The sequence below is a fragment of the Furipterus horrens genome, unplaced genomic scaffold (genome assembly GCF_987537825.1).
Source record: "Furipterus horrens unplaced genomic scaffold, mFurHor1.1.pri manual_scaffold_3, whole genome shotgun sequence".
Classification (NCBI taxonomy): Eukaryota; Metazoa; Chordata; class Mammalia; order Chiroptera; family Furipteridae; genus Furipterus; species Furipterus horrens.
The window spans coordinates 39,409,296-39,429,449 of NW_028327173.1; the positions used below are offsets into that span (position 1 = coordinate 39,409,296).

Here is a 20,154-nt window from a genome sequence, read left to right on the forward strand (position 1 = left end):
CAGAGTGACTTTGTGAGGTAAACAGGGTGGGTTTTGCTACATGAACAGGATTGGGTCAGCCATGTTGTAATTGGCATGTCAGCTGAAGTTCAAGTTCTAACCCAAGCCTCTCTGATTCATTTTCCAGTTTCCTTTCTACTGAATCATAGAGGTTTCCTGTTGAAAATTCATCTACATGTATGTTTAAAGAATCAACAATCTCCCCTATCCACAGCAGTCCAGATTCTCATGAGGTGGAGACTGGCTGTTGGAGAAACCGTAACTAAATCTCTTGGTTTGTTTGTCTTCACAATGCTTCAATTAAACCACTTTAATGAGGCACTGGCAGTCAATACCAGCCTGATATTTTAAAAGTCTCTCCGTGTCTTTGTGCTAGAGCCAGACCTCTGGCTTCTCTTTCTCTCAATTATTACCTTAACCATGCCCCGGAGACCTAAGGAGCCAGTTTATTTTGACTGGGAGATTGTTAAACTGCAGGAGGCAAATGTGAGACACTGTCAGGCTGTGATTTCCACTGCTCCACTGGCCACAGGGTGCTGAGAATAGCCCGGGCCGCTTCCTGCTGGAGGAGGAAATGTCGGTTTCCTCAACTCCCGGAAACATTGCTTCCTCTCTGGTGCCTAGCTCTGTGTTAACCAATTAGACAGCCTCTTCCCACCTCAATCCCCCAGAGACCCGGCTCAAGCCTCTAGAAGACATCCTGTTTCCCCTGAGGAAGTGGCCCAGCTTGAAGGAAGCTCTAGGGTATTCGAGTGAGGGGTGAGTAGGTAGCTGGGCAAGAAGGGGATGGCCAATAGTAATAATGATAATGTTGTCCAGTGTCAGCTAAGTACTATGCCCCCACCACTGTCCTCTTTTCCTGACACTCAGAGACCTAAGTAAACTTGACCTAAACTCTTAGTGGCCTTTGATAGTCCAGAGTCATCCAAGATAGAAAGTTCAGTCCTCTTCTTGTTTCTACAAAAAATATGCACACACCACACATTCCAGGAGTTGTGAAACATGGCCAAGGATGTGAGTGGTCACAGAGAACCATCGTATTTCCTGGCAAGTAGCCTCCTGAAGAAGGTTCTGGAGCCAAGCTTCCTGGGTTCAAATCCTGCCTCGTACTCCCTGTCCTCTATCAGCTATATATTATCTGGTAGGTCAAGTTCTCTGGGCCTCAGTTTTCCCTCTTTTCCTCTAGCTAGGGAAACAGTGGTACCAACCTCATCAAGATTCAATGAGATAAAGCACTTAGAACAGACAAAGCCCCTGGCAAATAGTTCAGTACTCTGTAAGTGGCCCTTATTGTTTTATTCTGCTTCCTCCTTATCTCATGAAGAATAATGAGACCTTGGCATCAGCCAGGCTCCACGCCCTTGGAATTCCAGCTTCCGTAGAAACAGGACTTCTCAGGGCATTACTCCAAGTGCTCTTCTTGAAAGCCATTTGAGTGAATACACATTTCTCAATCTCATTATCATTTATAACCATTTAATAGCAACAACTCACCAAATGATTTTTATGGTATTATCCCATTTAAAAAAAAAAGAACTTTCTATTTCATAACAGTTCTAGATTTACAGAAACATTGCAAAGATACTACAGAGTTCCCATACATGTCATACTCAGGTCCCCAGTTTTTAATATTATACATGAGTGGGGTACATTTGTCATAATTAATGAGCCAATAATGACACACTATTATAAATTGAAGTCGATGTTTATTTAGTTATTTTTAATTTTTACCTCATGTCCTTTTTATGTTTCAGAACACCATCCCAGATAACATATTTAGTTGTAGTGTCTCCTAGTTTCTCAGACTTTCCTTGTTTTTGGTGACCTTGACAGTTTTGTGGAGTACTGGTCAGGTACTTTGTAGACTGTCCCTCAATTAGACTTTGTCTGATGTTTTTCTTATGATTAGATAGACCAGAGTTTGGGAAGGAAGATCACAGAGGTAAAGTGCCATTTTGATCATATTGTGTCAAAGATACATACCGCCAGTTTGACTTATCACTGTTGATGTTGACCTTGCTCACCTGGCTTAGGTTGTGTTTGTCATATTTCTCTACTATAACGTCACTTGTTTTTTCTCTTTCCATATACAGCACTCTTTGGAAGGAAATTACTGTGTGGGGAGATATACCTTACCTCCTTGAAGGCACAGAATCTACATAAATTATCTAGAATTCTGCTATATGAAAAATTTGTATATTCTTCCCATTGATTTATTTAGTTAATCACTTGTTTATATCAGTAAGGACTCATGGATATTTATTTTTATATTTTGTATTATAATCCAATATTGCCTTATTTGTTTTGTTGCTCAGATTGTTCCAGCTTTGGCCATTGGGAGCTCTTTCTGTTGGTTCCTGCATCCCTTTGACAGATCCCATCAGAGTTTTGCTTTGTTTTATTTTTTAGCACTTTCTTACTTTCTGGTGCTTTGAGGTGCTCTAGGCTCATCTTTCATAGTTCCTACCCCAGTCTTAGATTCTATAAGGAGAACTGGTTCCTTTTATTGTAGAATGATATGAGGTGTGCTCCCTGTGGCTAGAGGGTCATAGCTTCTAGGCTCTAAGCTGACAGAGCAAGAAATACATGTGTATATACTCATTGGTACCCTACTTACATATCTATAAATATTCCTATATGTAACCATCTGTATCTATACTAAGCTAAACATAGTTCATACTGATGTCTCTAATTCTAATTCATTACCACGTGGGTCATACTAGCTTCCTCCTCTGGCTCAACTGTGCATTCATACTCTAATAGTAAGAAAGCTGGCTCCCACCATCCATTTATATATTGTTCAATTCCAGTATACTGTACAGCAGTATCAGAATTGTTAACCCATATTCCCATGGGAAATAATTTTTCAGCTAGAATACAGGGCTTATATACAGTTTCTTTTGCATTTAGTTTTATAAACTCCACTCATTTCCTAGGTCAGCACCTTTTTCCCTCCAACTCCATCACTGAAGTTGTCTCATGCATTCGTAATACAATTAGATTGTTTTGTCACATTCTGCATCCCATCCTGGAATTCTTGACCTCCCAAATGATTTTTTTAATTTGCATACATTAAGATTCACACTGCTGTAAAATTCTACATGTTTTGGTAAATGCATAATGTCATGTATCCAGCTACAGTATCATACAAAATAATTACACTCCCACCTCCACCTCCCAAAAAAATCCTCTATGCTTTACCTACTCAACCTTCTCCTCAAAACCCTGGCAACTACTGATCTTTTTTACTCCCATTATAGTTTTACCTTTTCTAGAATGGCACATAATTGGAATCATAGAGTATGCAGCATTTTCAGACAACCTTCCTTCACTTAGCGATATGCATTTCAGATTCATACATATCTTTTCATGAGTTAATAACTTTATTTTTCTATTGTGGAGTAATTGCTATTTTACATGCATGCCACAGTTTATCCACCTATTGAGGAATATCTTGGGTGTGTGCGGTGAAGGGGTCCAGTTTAAGGCAATTATGAATAAAGTTCCTATAAATGCTAGGTTTTTGTTTGGACATTAGTTTTTAAATCAGTTGGAGAAATATCTAGGACTGCAATTTCAGGATTATGGTGAGACTATTTTTAGGTTCATAAGAAACTGCCAAACTCTCTGCGAAAGGGGCCATGCCATTTTGCATTTCTCACCAGCAGTAAACGAGAGTTCCTGTTGCTCCGCGGCCTCACCAACATTTGGTGGTGTTGGCGTTTTGAATTTGGGTCATATTTATAGGTGTGTAGTGATACTTCATTGTTGCTTTAATTTGAGATTCCCTAATGACAAATGATCATTTTTTCATGTGATTATTTACCTTTATTGTATTTTCTTTGGTAAGGTGTCTGTTTAGGTCTTTTCTCCATTCTCTTCCTCCTCCTCCTCTTCTTCTTCCTCTTCTTCCTCTTCTTTTCTTTTTGGTATAGTCATCTCTATTTTCTTATTGTTGAGTTTTAAGTATTCTTGTATGTTTTGAAAACAAGTCCTTTATCAGAAATGTTTTCTTCAAACATTTTCTCCCATTCTGTGGCTTATATTTTGACTATCTTAATAGAGTCTTTCACAGAGCAGAAGTTTTTAATTTTAATGAAGTTTAAGTTACCGGCTTCTTGTCTTATGAGTCACACCTTTGGTATTATATCAAAAACTCATTACCGAGCCTCAAATGATTTTAAATATGTTTCCTTATGCAGTCATGATACCACTGCTCTTAAGTAAGGGATATTACATCTATTTTTATAAGAGAAATGATTTCCTGTTACATTTGTCTTGGAAGTGTCTTTAAACAGGCGAGAGAGAGAGAGAGAGAGAGAGAGAGAGAGAGAGAGAGAGAGAGGTGTAAGCACTAAAAGAGAATGTGTAGCCAAAACAGGCCAAAAAAAACCCTTAAATATCTTCAAGGTTACCTCTTCAGCCTTCAGTCATGAGCCTATGACTATATCCTTCACTACCTAGCTGGATTTGTTTTAATATAAATATTATGTTATTTATTTTTGCTAGAGCACACACACGTGCACACTGCTGATGTTTTGATGAAAACAGGTTCTTCATTAGGAAGTTACTTGTTTATGGATGGGGTGACTTCGCATCTCCCGGCATAGGAACATGATCCTTCTAGAAATAATTGCACCTCAGTTAGGGGAGCAAAATAGTCTAAAGAAAGAAGCAGTTAAGTCATTTGTCCAATGTCGCACAGCTAGCAAGGGACAGACCCAGGATTTGAGTTCTGAAAAACAGACCCCTAAACCAGTGCTCCTGGGCCTGTGGGGTACAACATGTGTGCCAGGGTCCTTGGCCAAGAGGCCTTGGCTCAGGGATGCTCCCTTTCAAGAAGGCACCCCCTCCTCCCTTCCCCGGCTTTCACCGCCTCTAGAATCACCCCATATAATTTAGCTTCCCTGGTCCTCCAAAACACAAACTAGAGAAAGGGAAAAAGCAACCCCAGAATATGCTTATCACTGTCACATGTGAATATGGGAGAGAACCAGCCTTAAGGGGATGATTAACAACGTTTTTAAATTACCTTTTTTTTTTTCAGTAATAAAAAACTTTCCATACCCAAACATTTCTTTTTTTTTTTTTTTTTTGCTAAAACAACAATGCACATAATAAAACGTGCTGAGGAAACTTATAATTATGTCAAATTAAACTGTATAGAAGCATCTGTCTGGCCGTGAGAACCATTTATTTCTTGGTGCAATTGAATTCAGTGGCTGGGGCTGGGGTAGCCACAGTTCTGAAAGAGGCAGCTTCCTGAGAGAAAGAGGTCATTCTCTCAGCGAAACGGCCTTTGCCCTCCAGAGCTGGGATCTGACTGGCTCCTCTGGAAAGAGTGGGAGCTGCCAGAATGTCTCTGTGAGACCATTTTCAGAGCCCAGTGCTGGGGAGAGGAGCCTCTTTGCTCCCCCCCCCCCCCCCGTCTCATCTGGCTTTTATGCACCCAGCAAGCATTTCCATGTATAGCTCCCCTCAATGTTCAGTGACCCCAGAACTTCCCTTGAGGTGTCTCCCCTCCCCACGCATGCTGTCCTGCAGTCCATGACCTGAATTTAAGTCTCTACTGCACCAATGACTAACTCTGTGACCCTGCTTGACCTCTCTGGGCCATGTTTTTCTCATTTACAAAATAGGAGTGATAAATAGGACTTTGGGTAGGGCTGGGCAGAATGCTTTTACCTAGGTGATTTGAAGGAGATTCCCATTCTAGCAGAAAAACTGAAAATGAGGTGATCATAGCTTCAAGACAGGCCAGCAAAGCTGGCTGAAAAACCTTCAGATCTTGTTGGAGGCAAATGCTTCCTCTCAGGTGTATGTAAAGCATTTCGCAAAGTGTGCTAACTCAGTCAGCCTTGTGCCCTTTGCTTCCCTTTTCTCGCAGCACCTCAAAGGGCTCCCACCCAAATTTGCATGCCTCACTGCCTAGGACAAGGCAGCTCTGCCTCACACCCCTTCACTGTAGTGATCTTCAAGGAAAGTTTCAGGGTGAGCGCTGCCATTCAAGTTTCAAACGGGGCTCCGAGCCCATCTCCAACAGCATGACAGAGGGTTAGAGCTGGAACAGGGGGGTTTGGAGGATTAACCAGCTCTCCCACCAAGAGGCCAGGCAATCTGTGTTACTAAATCCTCCTTCTGGATTAAGCCTGAGCCCACAGATCACCCACAACCTTGAACAGATGTGACACGATGGGACACTTTCTGGGCCTTGGTCCAATGAAGGAGCTAAAAGTAGACAGCCCATGGGCATATGGCACTTGTCACTCTCTGCCCTGTGTTTGTAGAGGCAGCAGGGTGTCTTGAAAAGAACATGAGCTGAAAACCCCTGGCTTTGCCCCCAGCTCTGTCACTTTCCAGCTGTGGGGTCTTGGGTGGGTTACTTTACTTCTCTGGGCTGCAGTGCCCTCAATAGGAAAACAGTTTGTTGTATGGGTTTCAGAGTCTGTGAAGAATTTTGAAATAATAGATCAAAAGTTCATTCCACAGAAAACATGTGTGTGAACCATGAATGTGACTAGCCTGGTTGGGAGGAAGGCCTGGCTCAAATGTCCTCTCACCTCTGTGGCTGCCCTCGCTCTCCTCCATCCTCTGCCCACCATGGTGCTTTCATCTGAACACTGTCTCAGCCACGGCTTCTAATAAACAGGGGTTCCAAAATATTTACTTCTGCTTTCCCACACCTGGACACACACGGGTTCCTAGAAACGTATGTCAAATTAAAAACTCTTTGTAACTGATGCCCCCTTCAGAATCATTAACTAGGACATCAATCAATATGTCCCATCTCCTCCTAGACTATAGATGCTCTGAGAGTCATGACCAGATTGGATTCATCCATGTATCTATCATGCCACCCAACTGGACAGGCAGTGTATGGTCAATGAGTAGGTGTGGCAGTCAAGAAGAAAGATAGGAAGGGGAGAGAAAGAAATACAAACACCCCCTCTCCAACAGCAGCCACAGCTCACCCAGCCATTCCTCCTATCCCCTCAGCCACTGGGCAGACCCACCCTCTCACTCTTCCCTCTGACAGCCAGGTCCAACCATTTATTTTTAAGTCCTCCTGGCCAAAAGCTACAAATTCACACAGCCCATCGATGGTTTGTCTTTCCAACAGGACTTTCCTGTGTGATGTTTAATGGCTCACCCAGTCACCCAAAGGTTATAGTCCCCATGGGATCACCAGGGTAATGAGGCAGTGTCCTGGCTCCATCATGCAGGAAGAATCCCTGCATAATTTCTCCATAAATATCAGTGGGGAGGACCTCCCTTCCATTCATCTGCCCCACTTAGACACACCTGCTCTTTTCAACCTCCCTACCTTTGCCAATGCTGTTTCCTTCACCCTTGCAATCCACAATTCTTACAATGCTGCCTTGCCACAGTCAATTTACTTGGTTGACTCATCCTAATCCTTCAAAATACAACTCAAGTATAACCTTATTAGCCAGGAGACAGCCTGTTCAGCATGCAGACCAGTTGTGAAGAGCCCAGCTGTTTGAGTCAGACCTCAGCACTAGCACATGTGAACTGTGTGGCTTTGGGACAGTCACCCTCCATCTCTGAGCTTGAGTTTGTTCATCTGTAAAATGGAAATGATAACTCTTTCTTCATGAGGTTATTATGAGAAGTGAATTGCTTAATGAATGTAAAGAGCTTGGCACAGAACTTGGCACAGGAAAACCTCAATGAATGACCGCTATAGTTGTGTATGAAGCATTACTTGGATCCTGGATTGGATTAGGTGCCCCTCTTCTATAGTCCTAATGCACCCTGTGCTTATTGATATGGTTGCCATTTATCTCACTGTTTTGATATTTGCTCATTACTTACGGCCTTACTAGACTGTGAGCAATTCATGGGCAGAAACTCTGTGTCTCGGTATCCCCAGGACCCAATATTAAATCTGTTTGTTGTACAAGTGAATGAATGGATGGAATCAATGAATGCATGAATAAATAAACTGAATGGATAGACCTTTAGGCTACATTGACAGCAATGTCTATTCTAAGCCCCACCAGAGCTATTGCTCAGGTCTGAGCCATGCCTAGGATGTTACACTTGGGCTGTGTGGACATAGAGCAGGGTGGAAAAGGAGAACTCAAAGGTGAACTCCAATATGCACTTTATTGCTGTTGAGTTTGATCCTTTCATCTCATCCCAAGGCCCACCAGGTGGCTGACCACCAATAAATATTTGTTGACATTCCAAACAAATATTTATTGAGCCAGGCACTGTTCTAGGCAATAGGGTATAGCAGTAGATAAAATGGGCACATTCCCCAGAGAGGCAAAAGGAAAAATGATTCCTTAGAGAGATAACATAAGCCAATGTCACCTATGGCTATGGAAGTAGGAAGGAGAGGGTGGAGAGCAATGGACAGGGAGTCAGGAAGCCCAGATTCATATTTTTGCTACTGGCATAGTTATCTCAGCCAAGTCACTCAGCTTCTCTCTTCCTCTGTGACGTGTTCCTTATACCAGGTGGGCCATAGCTATCTGCCCTGCTCACCACAAGGTCAGGTATTGATATTGGGAATGATTATAGATAATGATGTGGGGTCTTGGAAAGGTGACAACTTGTAGGCAAAAAAGCTTGGCTCTGATCTTAAGCACATTGTCCACTTCTTCAAGCCTCTACATCTTCATGTGTAAAATGGGGATAGCAACATTCACTTGGCTTACCTCAGAGCCCTGTAGCTCTTACCTGAGACCGCAGCAGGAAACAGAGTATTGTGAACAGTAAAGGGTAGGCCTGAACTAATCCACTCACACCTTAGGCCTGGGTTTCCCTCAGCTGCATCAGTTCACCTCTCTAACCCTCAGGGTCCTCATCTGGAAGATGAGAAGAATAATTCTGGTTTGGCCCACCCCACAGTGTTGTGAGAATCTAATGAAATTATGGCTATGAAAACCTTGGCAAATGTTGACCAGATCTATAAATGATAAAAGTGCTCTATAAATTTGAGAAATGATTATTCTTTTTGTCATCATGAGAAATTATGTTCATTATAGTAGAATTGGATTTGATCCCATGTCTATAACTCCTCATGTAGAAAGAGAAAAACCATTGAGGTGTAGCCATGTGTCCCAAACACATGTGGAATTTCACTTTTCCTTGAGGTGACTCCATGTGTTATGCAAAAAATATTTTTTCTGATTATTAGAGAGGAAGACAGGAAAATAAAGTTCTAGGTTGCCACTGTTATACCACAGTGTGACCTTGGGAAAATTGCTTTTTCTCTCTGAGCTTCACTGCCCTTCTCCTCATTTGTCCAATAAAATGGTGAGATTCTCTTTAAGTTAGAATGCTTATGGCTGCAAGAAAAATAAAAAATGATAATCAATAACACTATCTGTTATCTCATGTAGCAAGAAGTTCAGAGGTAGGTGTCCCAGGCTGGGTATTCCAGTGCCTCAGTGGTGTCAGGGCTGCTCTGACTGGTGTGACTCAGTGGGTTAGGCATCGCCCTGAAAATCGAAAGGTCGCTGCTTCAGTTCCCGGTCAGGGTACATGCTTGGGTTGTGGACCAGGTCCCTGGTGGGAGGAATGTGAGAGGCAGCCAATCAATGTTTCTCTCCTTCTCTTTCTCCCTCCTTACCCTTCTCTCTAAAAATAAATAAATAAATAAATATGCCAGGGCCACAAGCCAGTTTCTATGTGATTCTTTAACGGTATCAAGATGGCTTCTGCAGCTACCAGCTTCACACCCTCACTCAGTAATGCACAAAGGCAAGAGGAGGTTAATGTTTGTCTTGGGCCTCTTAAGAAAAGAATAAGGAAAACTTTTCCAGATGTGCCCCTTATAGTTCATGGGTTTGGAGTCGGGGGCATTGGAGCCAGGAGAATGATCACATGCCCTATACCTAAACAAGTCAGTGAAATGGAAAAGGAATTATCATAATGAGCAAGAAAATCAGTGCTCTGGCAAGGAAAACCAAAGTGGAAGTGGCTGTTGGGCAGGCAACCCCTTGTCTGATATAGACTCTGGTTGTCTAAAGTCTATTCAAGCCCCAAAGTGCAATGAGCCAAGATCAACCCAGGATCATAGGCTGCTGTGGGAGGAACTGAGACACCACCAGCCCCATATCCCAGCCTCCATGCCCTGCCCTGTTCCTCCTGGATGGGGAGGTGGTACTGGTGAGTGAACCAGGATTTCACAGCCCTGAACTGTTCTCTGACCTACAGGACACCCATTCAGCTGGCCTTCATCTCTGGCAGCTTTCTGGATTCTATTTCTAAAAACAGCCTAACCTACCAGATCCAGAGTCAATGACCCCTTACTTCCCTTTCTGTGTCTTCTGATAAATAAATAGAAGCCGATAAGAGACTTAAACAAAATAGATGTCTATATTTTTTTCCGCATAAGAAGTCTAGAAGCAAGCATTTCAGGGCTTTATGGTCATTAAGACCCAACTTTCTCCTGACTTTCTGTTCCTTTACCCTCAAAATAAACCACATCCACCCTCAAGGTTGTCTCATTGTCAGAGATTGATTCTGAAACTATATCATTATCATTATGTCATATTCTAAAAGGAAAGGGGGGGGGAAGGAGGAGAAGAAGGAGGAGGAGGAGCAGTCTTGTATCTTTCAAACCCTCTTCCTTTCTGAGGAGGTTTCCTTCACCTCCCACCCCAAAACTTCCTATATCTCATTGGCCAGAACTTGGTCACAGGGCCACACCTTGCTGCTAAAGAGGTTTTGAAATATCTTTTTTAAACTGGGTATATTGCAAATCCCAATTCACTTAAATTAGTAAGTAAAAAAAAGAGAGAGAATGGATATTGGGCAGTCACCTAGCAATCTCTGCTACAGTTCTAGAGCTGATCATCACAGGAGTGTGAGTTATGAATAAAAGATCTGGTTGGGCCCTGGCTGGTGTGGCTCAGTGGATTGAGCAGCAGCCTGCCAACCAAAATGTCACTGGTTCATTTCCCAGTCAAGGCACCTGCCTGGATTTTGGGCTGGGTCCCAAGTTGGAGGCATACAAGAGGCAACCACACATTGAAGTTTCTCCCTCTTTCTCCCTCCCTCCCACTATCTCTAAAAGTAAACAAATTAAATCTTAAAAAAAAAAAAGATCTGGTTGGTTGATCACTGTCTAGTGTTGAGGGACCAGGGACATTGAGTGGTGGTGGTGGTGATCATTGTTGGTTTGTTTAGTTCTGTTTAGCTAGCTTCTATCTTTAATCTGGCTACTTTGGACACGTCACTTCATCTTTACGAATCTCCTCAGGCCTAACATGGAGGGTGGGATTACTAGGTCAACTCTGGTGAAATATATCTGAGGACAAGTCTCAGTCTTTTAATTGTTCATTTGTTTATTCAACAAGAATCTACTGACACAGCTTCAGTATGGTATGCCAAGTGCTGTGCTGGGCACTGAGCACTTAGAGACCCCTGAAAACCCTGCTTCTGGGAGTTTATAGTCAATTGAAAAGGAGCTCAGAAAAACATTCATTATAATAGATTGTGCATTAAGGATAAATACAAAGAAATGGAAGGTTGGAAGAGGAGCCCCTAAATCAGGCAGAGGTCCTCAAAGGCATCATCATGATGCTTAAAAGATGAACAGGAGCTGCTGGGCAGAGATTGGAAAAGACAGGAAGGAGGCTATCATGTGAATAGGTAGGAAGCCATAAAAGAGTATGTCCTGTTCTGGAAACATTTTCCCACTGCACACCGACCCTCAGGTAACACTCTGGGTTCTGAGCTTTTTTCCCAGCTGATATTGTTTATTCTGTTCATCTGAATTCAAACAGATCTAAGGTCGGACCTCAGCTCCACCACCTCCCAGTGTGAGCTCAGGCAAGGGGCTCTATCTTGCTCAGCATGCATGTCTTTGTCTACAACACCCTCAGCCATTGGTGTGTGGACTAAGTGAGTTGTCATATACAGTAAGTCTGCCTAGCATGGGCTTGACTCGTGATGAGCTTTTGGTCCAGGTTTCTTCCTTCCTTCCTTTTCCTATGGTTACAGGGCAAACCTAATGGGTTTCAGGGACCCAGAAAGAGGAGACAGTCATAGGCGAATGGCTAAGGAAGGCAGGGGAGTTGATGACGTTTTAAAGTGCTAACTGGAACAGGACAAATATCAGGTGAAAGAGAAAACACAGCCTGTCATGGAGAGGACTGCATTGTCCATCCCAGTAAAGCAGCTGCAAAGAGCTTTCAAATATTAGGGAAAGGTCATCTCCTCGCAAGAGAACAAACACCAGATCTGTGGCCCCTTGACCTCCCTCCCGCAATTTCCATGACTGCCCATGTTCGCTTCTTTCTCTGGGAAGTGGGAAGGCCACCTCTGCCCCACCAGCACAGCCAAGGCTGTAGGCATGAGCTCACAGGGGTCTTGCAGACTGTGAACCGCAGGCAACCCTGACGAGGGAGGTTGTTTCTGCCTCCTTACCTCTGCAAACAGGCCTCTTCACCTCCAGGCTGTGTGCTCGGTGCTGCCTCTGTGCCTTAGTTCAGGTTCCCCTTCACCTTAAGCTCTCCCTTCTTCCTTGCACTTTCCAAATCCTCCTTGTGCCTTTTTCTTTTTTTAAGATTTTATTCATTTATTTTTAGAAAGAGGGGAAAGGAGAGAGAAAGAGATAGAGAGAAACATCACTGTGAGAGAGAAACATCAATTGCTTGCCTCTTGTACACACCCTGACTGGGGACTGAACCAGCAACCCAGGCACACGCCCTGACCAGGAATTGAACCTGTGACCTTTCGCTCTGAGGGGCGACACTCAACCCACTGAGCCACATGGGTCAGGGCATCCTCCTCATTCTTGATAACCTTGTCTCCAGGAAGCCCCTCCTATTGGCCTCAACAGGTCTTCAGACTGGACTGTATCATGACAGTCACTCTCTTCTGTTTTTTCCATTCTGCTGTATTCTTACCTCATTCAGACAAGGACTAGCTGGTCTCTCAATTTTCCTATATCATCGCTCTTAGAGGGCCCTCCCTGTGTGCCTGTCTCTGCCCATTCCAAATCTAGCCTTGCTTTCCTGCCCCAGTCAAGGCCACTACATCTGTGCACTCTGCCATGGCGGTTTCAGTTCCCTGAACGTGCCATGCCCTGGCTCACCTTCCCCATCTTTCTACTTCAGGCTTCGGTTCAGAGGTTACCTCCTTTGGAAGCCTTTCTTTGATTCTTATATCCAACGCAGATTAAGTACTCCTACTGCTTGAGTCCCCCCCCACACACATACACACACTAATTCTCTTACCAATGCTGAAATCAACTAATTTATGCCCTTCTTGCCCTCAGACAATAAACTGTATGAGAGCCAGGACTTATGTCTCCCACTCTTCAGCACCTAGCATAGTGTCTACCCAGGGCAGGTGCATGAATGACCTACCATAAATTACTCTCCATGGATTGCACTGAACTCATAACAGATGCACAACCAATGTCATTATTAATCCATTCAGTCCACAAGCATTTATCCAGTGCCTACTCTGTATCAGGCACTGGGCTAAGTCCCAGGATAGAATGATAAATAAAAAGACCCAAACTAGAGGAAGCAAGAGGTCACTGCAGTGTAGGGGGATAAAACCACTGGTAGAGATACAACACCATTATTGCAGAAGTATGGGGAAGGAAACCAAAACTTCACCTGGGAGAGTCAGAAAAGGCTTCTCAGAAGAGGTGGCAGTTAAAGAGGGGAGCAGAGGCAACTAAGCTTAGGACAAAGGCAGAGCCCAACTGGGAAGGGCCTTCCTTGCATGCCAGCTGATGCGATTGGGCCCTGATCCTTCAGGCAGTGGGAAGCCATGGAGACAGCTGAGCAAGTCAGTCATGTGTCCAAGTCTGAGTTTTAGAAAAATAAATAGGAGCACAGTATAGTCTCATTTTCTACCCTCCCTTTCTCAAACTCTCATTCACCCTTCCTTGTATCCTCCTTGCCTTCTTTCAGTAATTCTCAAAGAGAGAACTTAAACCAGTAGCACCATCACAACTGGAAACTTGTTAAAAATGGAAAGTCTTTGGCCCTACCAATCACCCAAGCATCAGAAATGATGATGGGGGTGGGGGTCATCAATCTGTGTTTTAACAATGCCTTCCAGCTGAGTCTAAAGCACGCTCAAGTTCAAGAACCCAGGGTGGTCCAGACAATCCTATCCTTTAAGAAGAAAAAGGACAAAATAGTGATATTCTTCCTTTAGCTCCAGAGTTCTCCAGTAACACCCCAATGTGAAGGTCCCCATCACAGTATACTGAACATCGCAGCACACCTAACTGCATCTGGAGAGGGAGGGCAAGAGGGTTCATCCCCTTGTTCATTCTGTAATTTATCTCACTGATACATATTGAGCACATGCTATGTATGTTTCCAGCTTGAACTGAGACCTAGCTGAGTGTGAGTCCCAGCTCCACCATTCACTGTCAGAAATGGAAACTTGGTGGGGCAGGGGCTCCTGTGGGGGGTGAAACAAGAGAGCTCAGGGAGCTCAGGACCTGATTCCGCCTGCAGAAGGGGGCAGTCTTGCTAGAGTATGGCCCCAACCCCTTAGACAGGGCCCTGCGGAAGGGGCTCCCAGCTGTGCAGGGAAGGGCAGGGGTGGGGCACTTCAGCAAACACCAATGACACATGTTTTGTATTATATGCAACATTCTTTGTGGGAGCCCCAGGAAAAGTACACATGGCCAACCATCCCTTTCTCAGAAGGAGGGGGCCCCAGGAAAGGGGGTTTTTGGCTGCTGGCTTTATCATGAGTTAGAAATAAAGTGAAGACTTTGAGCTTGTTCGGAAAACAAACTCTTTGTGCTTGGGCTTCTCGCGTGAAGTTTCAAGAGATGAGTCTGGGTATCACTGGAGAGCTGAGGAGCCCACCTGGGTCTCTAGAGAAGGGTGGAAAGTACATGGGATTTGGCATCTACCAGGGCTCTCTGGCTTCCAAGCTCTTTGCACTTGGGGACCCACTTTCTGGCTGAATTTCTATTTCCTCATCTGGAATATGAGGATAGTAACACTTCATTCACCTCACAGGGGAGCCACTCTGAAGACCCTATGAGAGTGCTTTGTATAACACATTACATAAAAAGAATTCTTCTTATCATTATTATATGTAGAAAATTCAGAAGGAAATATTGTCCAAAAATGTATCTGGCAGCACTATATAGTAAAAGAAATATGGATTTAAAGACATAGAGAATTGAATATGAATCTCACCTTTATCACTTATTGGCTGGTGGCCTCAGGCAAGTAACTTCACTTCTCTGAGCCTCAGCTTCCTCATCTGTAAAAAATGGCAGTGGAAGTACTCCTCACCAGATAGAGTTGCTGCAAGGACTAAGTCATACTCTCCGTGAATGTCCCTGGCCTACAGAAGGTGCTCCATACAGGAGATGACTGCAGCCTAAGAATGCTCAAAGCGGCACCGCCCCCCGTTTCTGCTTCAGCTCAGGTCTGCTCGGCCATCCCCTCACTTGCTGGATGGAGGCTGCGTCCTCCCCCTGACACTCCTCAGAAAAGCCATTCTTTCCCCGCTGCTCTGGCAGCCTCCCCTCCTGCTTCGATCAAGTTACAGGCACAGTTGTTTTCCCTTACAAAGCGCTGCAGTCTGCGAGCTCCTCCCCCCTTCCCCGGCCTGGTGAGCTGGGCCAAGAGTTCAGCTCCTCCGATAGCACAGCCTCAGCACTCTAATGAAGGCACGCAAAAGTGTCACAGCTGGCCCATGTTCATTCCCTTGTCCGTGTCTTCATCGATTTCCAGGCCCCTGGAAGCAGTTCCCAGAATCCACTCCTTTTCAGCTACATTCCCTGGCGGGGAGGGGGAGTTTGGTAGCCAACTCAAACCCAGCAGGTGGTAGTGAGGAGCCTGGTCCAGACCATTTCCCAATCCCAGGCTCTTTTTATGAACATCAAATCTCAGCATAAGCTTCATCTTTCTGGAGGCCCCCTCATGACTCCCTAAGATTCTGTGAAGTCCCATTACACACTTCCTTAGCAATGTGCATTCCTTCTTGCAGGACTCAAGTATGTGTTGGACGTCTTTCTTCCCTGGTAAGCTTCAACTTGAGCACGATCAAGTCTACCTCACTCTCCAGTGTTTATTTAGCACCTACCACAGTGCCTGGCACATAGTAAGTGCTTAATAGAAACCTATTCAATGAATGAATAAAACCTCATGGCAATGTTGTAGGGTAAATATTATCATTTTCCTGATTTTACAGAAAGGCAGCTGAGACTTGGGGAGGTGAAGTGTCTTACCCAAGTTGACATAGACAGTGAATGTCTGAGCTAAGGTTGAAGCCCAGGTTTTCGCCAGGCCTTGCACATTTGCTTTATATTAAGATCAGCCTAAAAATGTTAACAAAGACCTTTTTTAAAAAAAAAATAAAGAAGCTGAAACTGTTTGCCCAGAATTCCCTCTCCACCCCCAACAAGCATGATTTGTAGCGAGGGCGAGGATGCTCCAAGCTTTGTGCAACCCACGAAAGGCACAGGCGGAGGAGAGGAGACAGGGGCGGCCCTTGTCCCTCAGCTGCCAGGGACTGGGTCCTCCCAGGGAGCCCCTCCCCAGCCTGGCCCCACCAGGGCAGGACTGGGATAAAAAGTCTCAGGAGAACAAAGACCACATTCTCCCCTGTGAAGCAGAGAGCCCAGTGCTGGGGAAACAATGGCCTTGCTGGGATCAAAGAGAGCTGGGCCCAGACTGGGGACAAAAGCTGAGTCCCAGCTGGATGGCTCTCCTCCTCCTTTTACAAAGGTCTCTGGAGAGCCTGCAGGCAGGGTCCTTCAATGTCCACCCCATGTTCCCACCTCACCTCCCAACTCTTCTCTCCTCCCCCAACCACAGCTCCAGGAAAGCTGCCTAATGGCTCTTCCCCAGTCAGCCATGTTCTTTTCCAATGTAGGTCTTTGCTCAAGAACATGACCTTTCCCTGAGTTCCTCTTAAGTGCACTCAGGCTTCAGTATTTCAGCTCAAAGTCGGCTTCCTCTCTGCCCTATGTGACCCCTTGATTCCTGCATGAGTTGCACCCTTCTATGCACTTGCCCAGAACCCAGGTCCTGCCTCTAGTTACAGCACTAATCACATTGAATTATTCCCCCAGTGTCAGTGCCTGCCTTCCCCACCAGACTGTGACCACATGGAGACTGAGATAATTTCTTAACGATTTGCCTAGCACAAGAAGAGACAGATGGGTAAGCGTTTGTTGAGTGAATATAGCAATGAATGGTGTAGAGGGTACTCTTCTAAGGACTGGAAATCCATTTGGTTACCATGTCTTTTGGGTAAATTAAAACCTCTCTCACCTCTTAATCCTTTTCCTTTAATTTTATTCAAATAATATTCGTTTTTTAAAGTATATTTTATTGATTATGTTGTTACAGTATCGCAAATTTTCACCCCTTTACTCACCACTGCCCAGTACCCCCCTTCCCTCCAGCAATCCCACTCCCCTTAGTTTATGTCCATGGGTTGTGCATATAAGTTCTTTGGCTTCACCCTTTCCTATATTATTTATAACTTCCCTATGTCTATTTTGTGCCAACCAATTATGCTTCTTAATCCCTGCACCATTTCCCCATTTCTCCTCTTTCCCCCTTCCAGCTGATAACCCTCCAAATGATCCCTACACCTATGATTCTTTTCCTATTCTGGTTTGCTTAGTTGAATTTTGTTTTTATTTTTTAGATTCAGTTGTTGAGAGTTGTGAGTTTGTTGTCATTTTAATGTTCATAATTTTGATCCTCTTTTTCTTAAGTCCTTTTGATATTTCATATAATAATAGTTTGGTGGTGATGAGTTCCTTAAGCTTTACCTTGTCTGGGAAGCACTTCATCTGCCCTTCCATTCTAAATGATAGCTTTGCTGGATAGAGCAATCTTGGTTGTAAGTCCTTGCTTTTCATCACCTTGAATCCTTCTTGCCAGTCCCTTCTTGCCTGCAAAGTTTCTTTTGAGAAATCATCTGAAAGTCTTATAGACACCCCTTTGCAGGTAACTCTTTGCTTTTCTCTTGCTTCTTTTAAGATTCTCTCTTTATCTTTGACCTTTGGCACTTCAACTATGATGTGTCTTGGTGTGGTCCTCTTTGGGTCTAGCTTGTTAGGGACTCTCTGTGCTTCCTGGACTTGTGTGTCTATTTCCATCGCAAAATTTGGGGAGTTTTCCTTCATTGTTTTTTCACATAAGCTTTGAATTTCTTGCTCTTCCTCTTCTCCTCTGGCACCCCTATGGTTCGGACGTTTGCACGTTTAAAGTTGTCCCAGAGGTTCCTAGGCCTCTCCTCATTTTTTTCAATTCTTGTTTCCTCATTCTGTACTAGTTGACTGTTTTTTTTCTTCCTTATGTTCCAAATCATTGATTTGAACCCGTTTTCTTCCCTTTACCATTGGTTTTGTGTGGATTTTCCTTCGTTTCATTTATCGTAGCTTTCACTTCTTCCATTATGCATTTGCCCTACTTAAGGATATCTGTCAAGCCTGTGAGCATCTTTATCACCAGTGTTTTGAACTCTGCATCTGTTAGGTTGGCTATCTCCTCGTCACTTAGTTCTCCCACTGGAATCTTGATCTGTTCCCCTTTCTGTGCCATACTTTTCTGTCTCTTCAACTTGACAGGCTCCTGTGTTTGTTTGCCTCTGTGTCTTAGGTAGAGCTGTCTCACTTGTTATGTTGTAAGGGGCAGAGCCTTAGGTATTTGTCAGTACAGGGCAACTCGTTTCACCACGTTGTGGCATTGTTTGTGGGAGAGGGGTCTGAGAGGGAACAATGTCACTTGCTCAGCACTTGCCCCTTTTCCAGGCACCTCTCCCACTTCGTATGGGACTAGCACCTCTCTAGCTGTTGCCCTGGTCGTTGTTCCCAGGATGGGTGGGTCTGTGGACCTTCTAGGACCATGGAACACTTTAAACAAGCAAACTCTGCTGAGAAACTGGCAGTATCTTCCTCCACCCCAACCCCCACTGATTGGCACAGTCAGAAGCAATGAGGCTTTAATTTCCCCTGCTCTGGGACTATGAGCTTCGTGGTTTGGTCTGGTGCTGGGAACACTCCCCAGGTGTCCCTCCTGACTTTATAAAACGTGTGACTATGCTTTCTGCTGGCCTGCTGCTGCTGCTGCCTCTGCTGCTGCCACCACCACACCATGTCCTCTCTGCCCTGGCTCTGCCCCTCCTACCTGTCTGGATGAGTATTTCTTCTTTATATTTTTGTTTGTTGACCTTCCAAGCAGCTCGATTTTCTGGAACTTCTGGTTATCTCTAGTTTTGAGGTAGCTGTATTCCTTCTTAGCTGTGGAGGGAGATGCAGCGTGTCTGTCTAGGCCTCCATCTTGGCCAGAAGTCAACTAATATTCTTAAAGAGCGTCCTCTGTTTGAGGTGCTGCTGGGTGCTAGAATGCAATGATCAGCAAAACAAAGTCTCTGCCCTTATAGAGTTAGAGTCTCATGGCCAGGGACAAGGAGACAGACGTTAATCAACTGTATAATTAAAAATTATGATAAATGCTGTGAAGGAAAAGCACAGGGAAGGGCAATAAAAGAGCCTATTAATTTGTGCATCAATATTTTCTGAGAGCCCATTATATGCCAGGCAATGGTTTAGGTTCTGGGAGAAATACATCAGGAAATTATGCATCTGCTTTGGAACTAACTTAACTTATAAAAGGCAAAACTGGTACAGGCTAGAAAAGCTTCCCTGAAGAAGTGACAGCTAAGTCAACATCTAAGGAAGAGATGAGCCAGCACTAAGGAGGCAAAAGGCAGAAAGTGGAAAGACTGAAAGTTTTCTACGGTTGATGAAGAAATTTGGTTGCCTATAGGAAAATGTAAGTGCCTACACACTAAAATGCCCATTGAGAATTTGGTAGCAAAGTTGACAGAGCAATACAGAATGTGTGAAGGTTAGACCCAAATGCCAAGAGAGACTTTAAGCTTCACCCAAGGTCACTCCATGCCTCTGGCAGATGGAGAGAAATGGGACCCTAGAGCCCTGGCTCCAAGTCTACTGCCTCACAATGCCCATCAGCCGTGAGCCAGGTTGGGGAGACCCTTCTCGAGGATGGGTCTTTGGGATTGAAGACCAAAGTACCCCCAGGATGTGCGCCCCTGCAAGACCAAACTCAACCTGGAATTTCCTATAAAGAGACTACCACTTACCACAGCAAAGGTAAGAAGCAGTGCCTTATAATGCAGTACTCATTCCACAAC

At 44.3% G+C, this 20,154-nt stretch overlaps 1 long non-coding RNA gene across 1 annotated transcript in view; it reads right to left on the minus strand.

The window, feature by feature from the left end:
* LOC150014971 (uncharacterized) overlaps positions 1-15,464 on the minus strand; it is a 37,662-nt gene extending 22,198 nt beyond the window's left edge. Inside the window, exon 1 of the long non-coding RNA XR_016509954.1 lies at positions 15,168-15,464. This is a non-coding gene — a long non-coding RNA (uncharacterized LOC150014971). The remainder of the gene's footprint in view (positions 1-15,167) is intronic.
* Between the last annotated feature and the right edge of the window lie 4,690 nt (positions 15,465-20,154).